The sequence below is a fragment of the Triticum urartu genome, chromosome 1 (genome assembly GCF_003073215.2).
Source record: "Triticum urartu cultivar G1812 chromosome 1, Tu2.1, whole genome shotgun sequence".
Classification (NCBI taxonomy): domain Eukaryota; kingdom Viridiplantae; phylum Streptophyta; class Magnoliopsida; order Poales; family Poaceae; genus Triticum; species Triticum urartu.
Genome location: NC_053022.1, coordinates 212544768 through 212552781, shown reverse-complemented (window position 1 = coordinate 212552781; position 8014 = coordinate 212544768). Strand labels below are relative to the sequence as shown.

The 8014-nt window shown below is 46.4% G+C and overlaps 1 long non-coding RNA gene across 3 annotated transcripts; it reads left to right on the top strand.

Moving 5' to 3' along the window:
* Window positions 1-1149: 1149 nt before the first annotated feature.
* LOC125524531 lies at window positions 1150-4601 on the top strand. 3 transcript variants are annotated; one of them, XR_007290867.1, is made up of 3 exons: window positions 1155-1574; window positions 2286-2528; window positions 4542-4601. It is a non-coding gene; the product is annotated as an uncharacterized LOC125524531 (long non-coding RNA). The 3 variants fall into 3 exon arrangements; XR_007290849.1 differs by lacking the exon at window positions 4542-4601 and adding an exon at window positions 3112-3174; XR_007290831.1 differs by lacking the exon at window positions 4542-4601 and having other exon boundaries at window positions 1150-1574; window positions 2286-2592.
* The last annotated feature ends 3413 nt before the right edge of the window (window positions 4602-8014 follow it).

The window sequence follows — 8014 nt, the reverse complement described above, 5'->3', positions numbered from 1 at the left end:
AGATATATGTTTGTTTCATGCTGTTATCCTGTCCACTTTACTACTGAACTCATTTACCAAAATGAGTTTCATATACAACATGGTAAACATGTGATGTGTCTGCTTGTTTCTCTTTTAGAATGCGGACAAAATATTGGAGAACAGTACCGCGTTATCCAATGGTAAAGGAAGTAATGCAGATAAGGTTCAAGATAGTGAGACATCCCTGTTGGTCTCCAAGAAAGCTGATAAAAACTATCTTGACGACAGTGAGGGAACCCAAAAGTCCTGTCTTGATGTAGTGTTCGAGTTACTGGCCACTACTGCTGGCACAAGCTCTTCGAACTCGCTGCCTGAATCAGTTCGTCTTCTTGAGTCTCAACTTCAAGTTGAAAGACATCGATCAGATGTGCTGTGACAGGAAGCTGAAGGACTGAGGAAGTCCCTGCAGAATTCAGATGCATATTTTCTGGTGCAACAGCAAGCGCTGGAGGATTTAAGCGCCAAACAAGAGAAAGTTAATAAGCTTGCTAAGCATCTTGCCAGCATTATGGGTACCCAGGATATTGTTTCTTGAAGATCTTCTGTGACACCCGGATAGTTAAGCTACAATGAACCTCTGCTAATGATGACACGTCACTTCGATTACTGCTGCTAATGTTGCGTTAGTTCGAAACCGATTCAAATTCAAATTCAAAATCAAGCAAACAATAAAAAAATTCAAATATTAAAACTAAAATGTTCGGAGTGAACCAAATAATGCATATGTAATTATGGTGGATAAAACACACCTTTATAAAATATTTAAATACTATTAGGCAAATAAAACAGTAGCGAAAACTATTATTTAAATGCTTTTAAATATTAGTTAAATACGAAAATATTTTAGTTTGGGTAACAAGTTAATGTGGTAGTGGCATAATTGGTAACATCAATTTAGGTGCCACTTTGGTATATTGTTAACGCTAGAATAAGCAGCAACTAAAAGAAACAGAAAAGAAATAAGAAAAATAAGAAAAGGAGAAAAGCCAAAACAAACAAATGAAAACAAAAGGCCCCAACCCCCACCTAGGCCTCGGCCACCCGATCGGCCCAGCCCAACTTCCCCCTTTTCCTTCAACCTCTGTTCATCAGAGGCTGGGTGGCCGACGTGCGCCCGTCCACGCCGCGGATCGGCCATGTGCCGGCAATCCGCCGCATCCCCGACATCTACAAGGCACCCCGAGCCCCCCCCCCCCCCCCCCCCCCCCCCCCCCCCCCCCCCCCCCCCCCCCCCCCCCCCCCCCCCCCCCCCCGGCGAACCCTAGCGCCATTCATTCCCTCCCCGCGCCGCTTCTCTTCTCTCCCATGCAAATCCGAGCGTAGCCGTCGCCATGGATTTGCCGCCGGCGTAGCCACCGTGCTCCCCTCGCCACTCTACCTTGTCCAGAAGACGTAGTCCATCGTCCTCGACCTCTACGTGGACTGCCTCGAGCTGGAACGCCAAGACGACGCCGCATCCGTCGATCCCCTCCGTCGGCAACCGCCGCTGCTCGTCTTCGATTCAACCGTCTCCGAGCAGATCCGGCGTCCCCGAGCCCTCCACGAACTTCTACGTGAGCTCCTCCTCCACCCCCCTGCTTGCCCCCTCGATTCATTGTTGTAGCCTCCGTCCCCGAGCTCATCCGATCTCGCGCATACGCGTACATACGAGCGTGCGTGCTCGGAGTTGCTGCTGCTCCTACGTACTTGCTCGCGCCGCCCGCGTGGCCGACCCCCATCGCCCCGTGGCCGCAACCGTGCCCCTGAACCCCGCTCGTGCCTACTGCCGCCTATGGTCGTGCCCTGCTCCCCTTACTCGCAAGCGCCAGCGCGCCTCCTCCCTGTTGCTGCCCGATGCTTCTACTAGCTGCTATTCCTTCTGCTGCTGCTATGCTCCGCTTGCTGTCGCCGCTCTGCTTGCTGCCGCTCTGCATGCTGCGGCCTGCTGCTGCCGCGTGCTCTAACTGCTGCTGCCCGGGGCCGCGTAATGGCTGCGCCCAGCCCGCGCGTGCGTGCGCGCCTGCATCCCCGCTGATGGCGTCGCTGGTTTCTGCCGCCGGCACACTTGTGTGCTCGTGCGTGCTGCGCTGCAGCTACTGCCTCTGTCCAGGAGGCCGGTCGCCATTAGATTAGTACTAATCTCTCTAGTACTAATCCCCCTCTATTACTAAGAGCATCTCCAAGAGCATGTGCATATTTGAATATCTATATATTCATATAGACAATGGTCTAAATTTTTTTTCTCATATACACGTCCAGTTTTGCATCATAACGTCTATATACAGGGACCATGGCAGGTGGACCGTTGCTGGGAAGATGAGGAAATCATGACTGCAGTCGAGTTTAGACGATGCCTTCACATTGTTCAGACATGGATATTGTCGAGGTCGATTTAGAGGATGTGTATATTTAGACGACCATATAGACAAGCTGTTGGACGCCTGTTTTGGGCTCACGTCGTGGAAAACAAGTATAAACATCCATATAGACAAGCTATTGGAGATGCTCTAATTCCTTCTTGTACTAAGGTACGCCACTTTGGGTCTATTACATGCGGCCCCACTAGGTAAATTGATTACTAAAATAATTTTATCACATATTACACTTACATGTGGGTCCACTAACCCTGTTGACTGGTCAATCATTGACCCGGTCGACAGTCAACCAAACCCCCCTGACCCCACCGTCATAGATTAGGCTAGGCAACCCTTGGGTACACTTGGAATTTCTGTTTTAATTTCGAATTAATAATAAATCCAGGAATTTCAAAAATCAGTTAAACTTTAAAAATTAATATAAAATAAAACCTTAGCTCGGATGAAAATACTTTGTACATGAAAGTTGCTTAGAACGACGAGACGAATCCGATACGTAGCCCGTTCCGTCCGCCACGGCATCCCTAGCATAGAAACACGCCAATTTTCCCCCTCCGGTTCATCTGTCCGAAAATGCGGAAACACGGGAGATATTTTTCCGGATGTTTTCCCCCTTCATCGGCCATCTTGTAACCGCGTTAGGGCACAACCTAACACCACGCTTTGTCATGTCATGCATCGTCATGCATTTTGTTTGCATTATATTTATTGTTTCTTCCCCCTCTTGTCTCGCTAGACACCGAGACCGACGTCGCTGCTGCCCTGATCGACTACCGGTGTTGACGACCCCTTCTTGCCAGAGCAAACAGGCAAGCCCCCCCCCTTGATCACGATGATATCGCCTACTCTTTCTTCTATACTGCTTGCATTAGAGTAGTGTAGCATGTTACTGCTTCCGTTAATCCCTATCCTTATGCATAGCCTGATCCTTGCTACTACTGTCATTACCTTTCCTGTTCAATCCTAATGCTTAGTATAGGATGCTAGTTTATCATCAGTGGCCCTACACTCTTGTACGTTGCCATGCTATACTATCGGGCGTGATCACTCGGGAGTGATCACGGGTATATACTTATACATATATACATGCCTATGCAGTGGTTGATTAAAGTCGGGTCGGCTCGTAGGAGTACCCGCCGAGTGATTCCCGATGTGGTGGGGCTGAAGGGGCAGGTGGCTCCATCCCGTTAGAGGTGGGCCTGAGTTCCCGAAGGCCCCCGACTGTTACTTTGTGGCAGAGCGACATGGCAGGTTGAGACCACCTAGGAGAGAGGTGGGCCTGGCCCTGGTCGGCGTCCGTGGTTATTTCAAAATAACACGCTTAACGAGATCTTGGTATTTGATTCGAGTCTGGCTACTGGCCTATACGCACTAACCATCTACGCGGGGACAGTTATGGGCACTCGATGTCGTGGTATCAGCCGAAGCCTTCGTGACGTCAGCGACTGAGCGGCGCGCGCCGGGTTGGACCGCGTAACGCAACTTCCTTTGTAATGGAGGTTGCTAGGTCTGCTCACCGGCCGCGTACGCAACGTGCAGGTGTGCAATGGGTGATGGGCCCAGACCCCTGCACCATAGGATTTAGACCAGCGTGCTGACCTCTCTGTTGTGTCTAGGTAGGGCTGCGACGGTTGATCTTCTGAGGCCGGGTATGACCCAGAAAAGTGTGTCCGGACAAAGGGGATCGAGCGTGTTGGGAAATGTGGCGCACCCCTGCAGGGAAGTTGATCTATTCGAATAGCCGTGTCCCTCGGTAAAAGGACGACCCGGAGTTGTACCTTGACCTTATGACAACTAGAACCGGATACTTAATAAAACACACTCTTCCAAGTGCCAGATATAACCGGTGATCGCTCTCTCACAGGGCGACGAGGAGAGGATCGCCGGGTAGGATTATGCCATACGATGCTACTTGGTGAACTTACCATCTACTCTCTTCTCCTGCTGCAAGATGGAGGTTACCAGAAGCGTAGTCTTCGAAAGGACTAGCTATCCCCCTCTTATTCCGTCATTCTGCAGTTCAGTCCACATATGATACCCTTAATCCATTTGATACCAATGCATACATATGTAGTGTAGCTCCTTGCTTGCGAGTACTTTGGATGAGTACTCACGGTTGCTTTGCTCCCTCTTTCCCCCCTTTCTATACCCGATTGCTGCGACCAGACGTTGGAGCCCAGGAGCCAGACGCCACTATCGATGACGACTACTACTACTCGGGAGGTGCCTACTACTACGTGCAGCCCGCTGACGACGACCAGGAGTAGTTTAGGAGGATCCCAGGCAGGAGGCCTGCGCCTCTTTCGATTTGTATCCCAGTTTGTGCTGGCCTTCTTAAGGCAAACTTGTTTAACTTATGTCTGTACTCAGATATTGTTGCTTCCGCTGACTCGTCTATGATCGAGCTCTTGTATTCGAGCCCTCGAAGCCCCTGGCTTGTAATATGATGCTTGTATGACTTATTTTTAATTGTAGAGTTGTGTTGTGGTATCTTCCCGTGAGTCCTTGATCTTTATCGTACACGTTTGCGTGTATGATTAGTGTACGATTGAATCGGGGGCGTCACATCTTCTGAAGTGGTTTCAGTTCTGGATTTGTTTTGCTGCGGCGTTTATTTGCGCTGGTCGCCAACTTTGACAACCAGTGTATATGATATGCTGCTTTGTTCCGTATATTTGCACTGGTGGCGAACTTTGATGCCTAGTGGATGTAATATGTGTAATAGCCGTGATAGCCTAGCGTTAGTTGCTTGCTTATTTATTTCCTTATTGTCTTGTTTATTTGTTTGCTTGTAGTCATTGCAGTTCTTTTTCCGTGATTAGCTAGTGGCTGCAATAACCTATTTTTTAAAACTAGGCCACAATAACCATGGGCTAATATTTACTGTAGTGACACTAGGCCTCCTACTGGCCATAGAAACAGTGGGCCTTCTACGGGCCGTAGAAACAATGGGCCTTCTACGGGCCGTAGAAACAATGGGCCTTCTGCGGGCCGTATTATCAATGGGCCTTATACGGGCCGTATAATCGATTGGCCAAACATGGGCCAAACAGACCGCATTATGGCCGTAAACGGGCTAGAGTTGGAATCGTCCGTTCATGGGCCAACCATAACGGGCCATCGTTAATAGGTCGTATTTGATGACGCTATGAAATCGGCCCAACGTATTAACGAACCACAAATGGGCCGACTGTAACCACGGGCTGAATTTGGCCCGAGAGAGAATATAACAGCAACGGGCCGTGAATAAACGAATGCTGTAAATGAGCCCAAGAATAAATGGGCTCTGAGAAGGCCGAAAGATAACATGGGCTGGAAACGGCCCAACGGAATAACGGGTCGTTAATGGGTATAAAGTGATACACTGTTCATTACGGGCCAGTTTCACCACGGGCCGTTAATGGGTGTAAAGTGATACACTGTTCATTATGGCCCAGTTTCACCACGGTCCGTTAGTAGGCCAAGAGTTACATAGGGCCTCATATGGGCCGAAAGACGTCATGGGCCATACATGGGCCAGAAGTGAAAACGGGTTGGAATCATATTGGATGGCCCAGATGATGCTACTGGGCCTAATTTGGATAGGGTGTAACGGGCCTTGGGTTAGCGGGCTGTAAATGGGCTATATTCGAACATGCCGTTAATAGGCTTTCCATGGGCCGGCCCGCCAGCTTTTGACCAAGTCAAACGGGCCGGCCTTTTCACAGGAATGGGCCTCTGTTGGGCCGTGCCACGTGTCGACGTATCATAGGCGTCTTCCGTCCAATGAGTGGTTGACATCTGTCCCAACGATGAGCCAACACGTGTTTCCTCCAGTCAATGATGATTTTACACGTGGAAAATCCCCATTGGTCGGGGCTGTTAAGGGGTTATCGGATCCAAAACCCGACCCGATAGCTTAACGGTGTTCCGTTACGGTGGATGCCACGTGTCGGTCACCCTTGACGAAAGCACTTCTGTGACGCGCGATTTATCGTCATGGAAGTGGACACTTCCATGATGATAATTTTGGTAATGTCATGGAACACTTCTACGACAGCACAGGTATGACTATCTTAATTCTGCCATAAATTTGTCATGGATGTACATGCGTGACAAAAAAAGCGACCTACTGTGACAAACACGTATCATCACGGAAGTGTATTTTTTGTAGTGTAGATTCGGCGGTGGGTGGCACTTTTATGGAAATAACTTTAGGAGAAGCTACTAAACTCCTAGATAATATTATGGTTAATTATTCTCAATGGCACATTGAAAGATCTACTAGTAAAAAAGTGCATGCGATAGAAGAAATTAATGTTTTGAGTGGAAAGATGGATGAACTTATGAAATTGTTTGCTAATAAAAGTGTTTCTTCTGATCCTAATGATATGCCTTTGTCTACTTTGATTGAGAATAATAATGAATCTATGGGTGTGAATTTTGTTGGTAGGAATAATTTTGGTAACAACGCGTATAGAGGAAACTTCCCTAAGTAATTCCTCTAATAATTATGTAATTCCTACAACAAATCTTAGATGGAAATTTTAATAAGATTGCCCTATGAATTTGAGACTAGTGTTAAAGAGTTTATGAATTCACAAAAGAACTCAATTTTTCTTGAAGAAAAAATGCTAAGGTTGACGAATTGGCTAGGAACGTGGATAGAATTTCTCTTGAGTTGTTGATGTTCTTCGAAACTTAGATCTATTCCACCTAAGCATGATATCAATGAGTCTCTCAAATCCATGAGAATTTCCATTGATGAGTGCAAACAAAGAACCGCTAGGATGCGTGCTAAGAAAGATTGCTTTGTGAAAGCCGTATTCTTCTAGTTTTATGAGAAGAAAGATGAAGATCTAAAAGTTATTGATGTGTCCCCTATTAAATCTTTATTTTGCAATATGAATCTTGATAATGATGGGACTGGAGATGAGTCAAGTTTAGTTAAAAGGTGTCCCAAAATTTAGAGTTTTTAGATCTTGATGCAAAAATTGGTAAAAGTGGGATTGAAGAGGTCAAAACTTTAGATGGCAACGAACCCACTATTTTGGATTTCAAGGAATTTAATTATGATAATTGCTCTTTGATAGATTGTATTTCCTTGTTGCAACCCGTGCTAAATTATCCTCATGCTTATAGCCAAAATAAAGCCTTTACTAAACATATCGTTGATGCTTTGATGCAATCTTATGAAGAAAAACTTGAGTTGGAAGTTTCTATCCCTAGAAAACTCTATGATGAGTGGGAACACACAATTAAAATCAAAGATCATGAATGCTATGCTTTATGTGATTTGGGTGCTAGTGTTTCCATGATCCCAAAAACTTTGTGTGATTTGCTAGGTTTCCGTGAATTTGATGATTGTTCTTTAAACTTGCATTTTGCGAATTCCACTATCAAGAAACATATGGGAAAAATTAATGATGTTCTTATTGTTGCAAATAGGAATTATGTGCCCGTAGATTTCATTGTTCTTGATATAGATTGCAATCCATCATGTCCTATTATTCTTGGTAGGCCTTTCCTTAGAACGATTGGTGCAATTATTGATGTGAAGGAAGGGAATATTAGATTCCAATTTCCGTTAAGGAAAGGCATGGAACACTTCCCTAGAAAAAAGATTAAATTACCTTATGAATCTATTATGAGAGCCACTT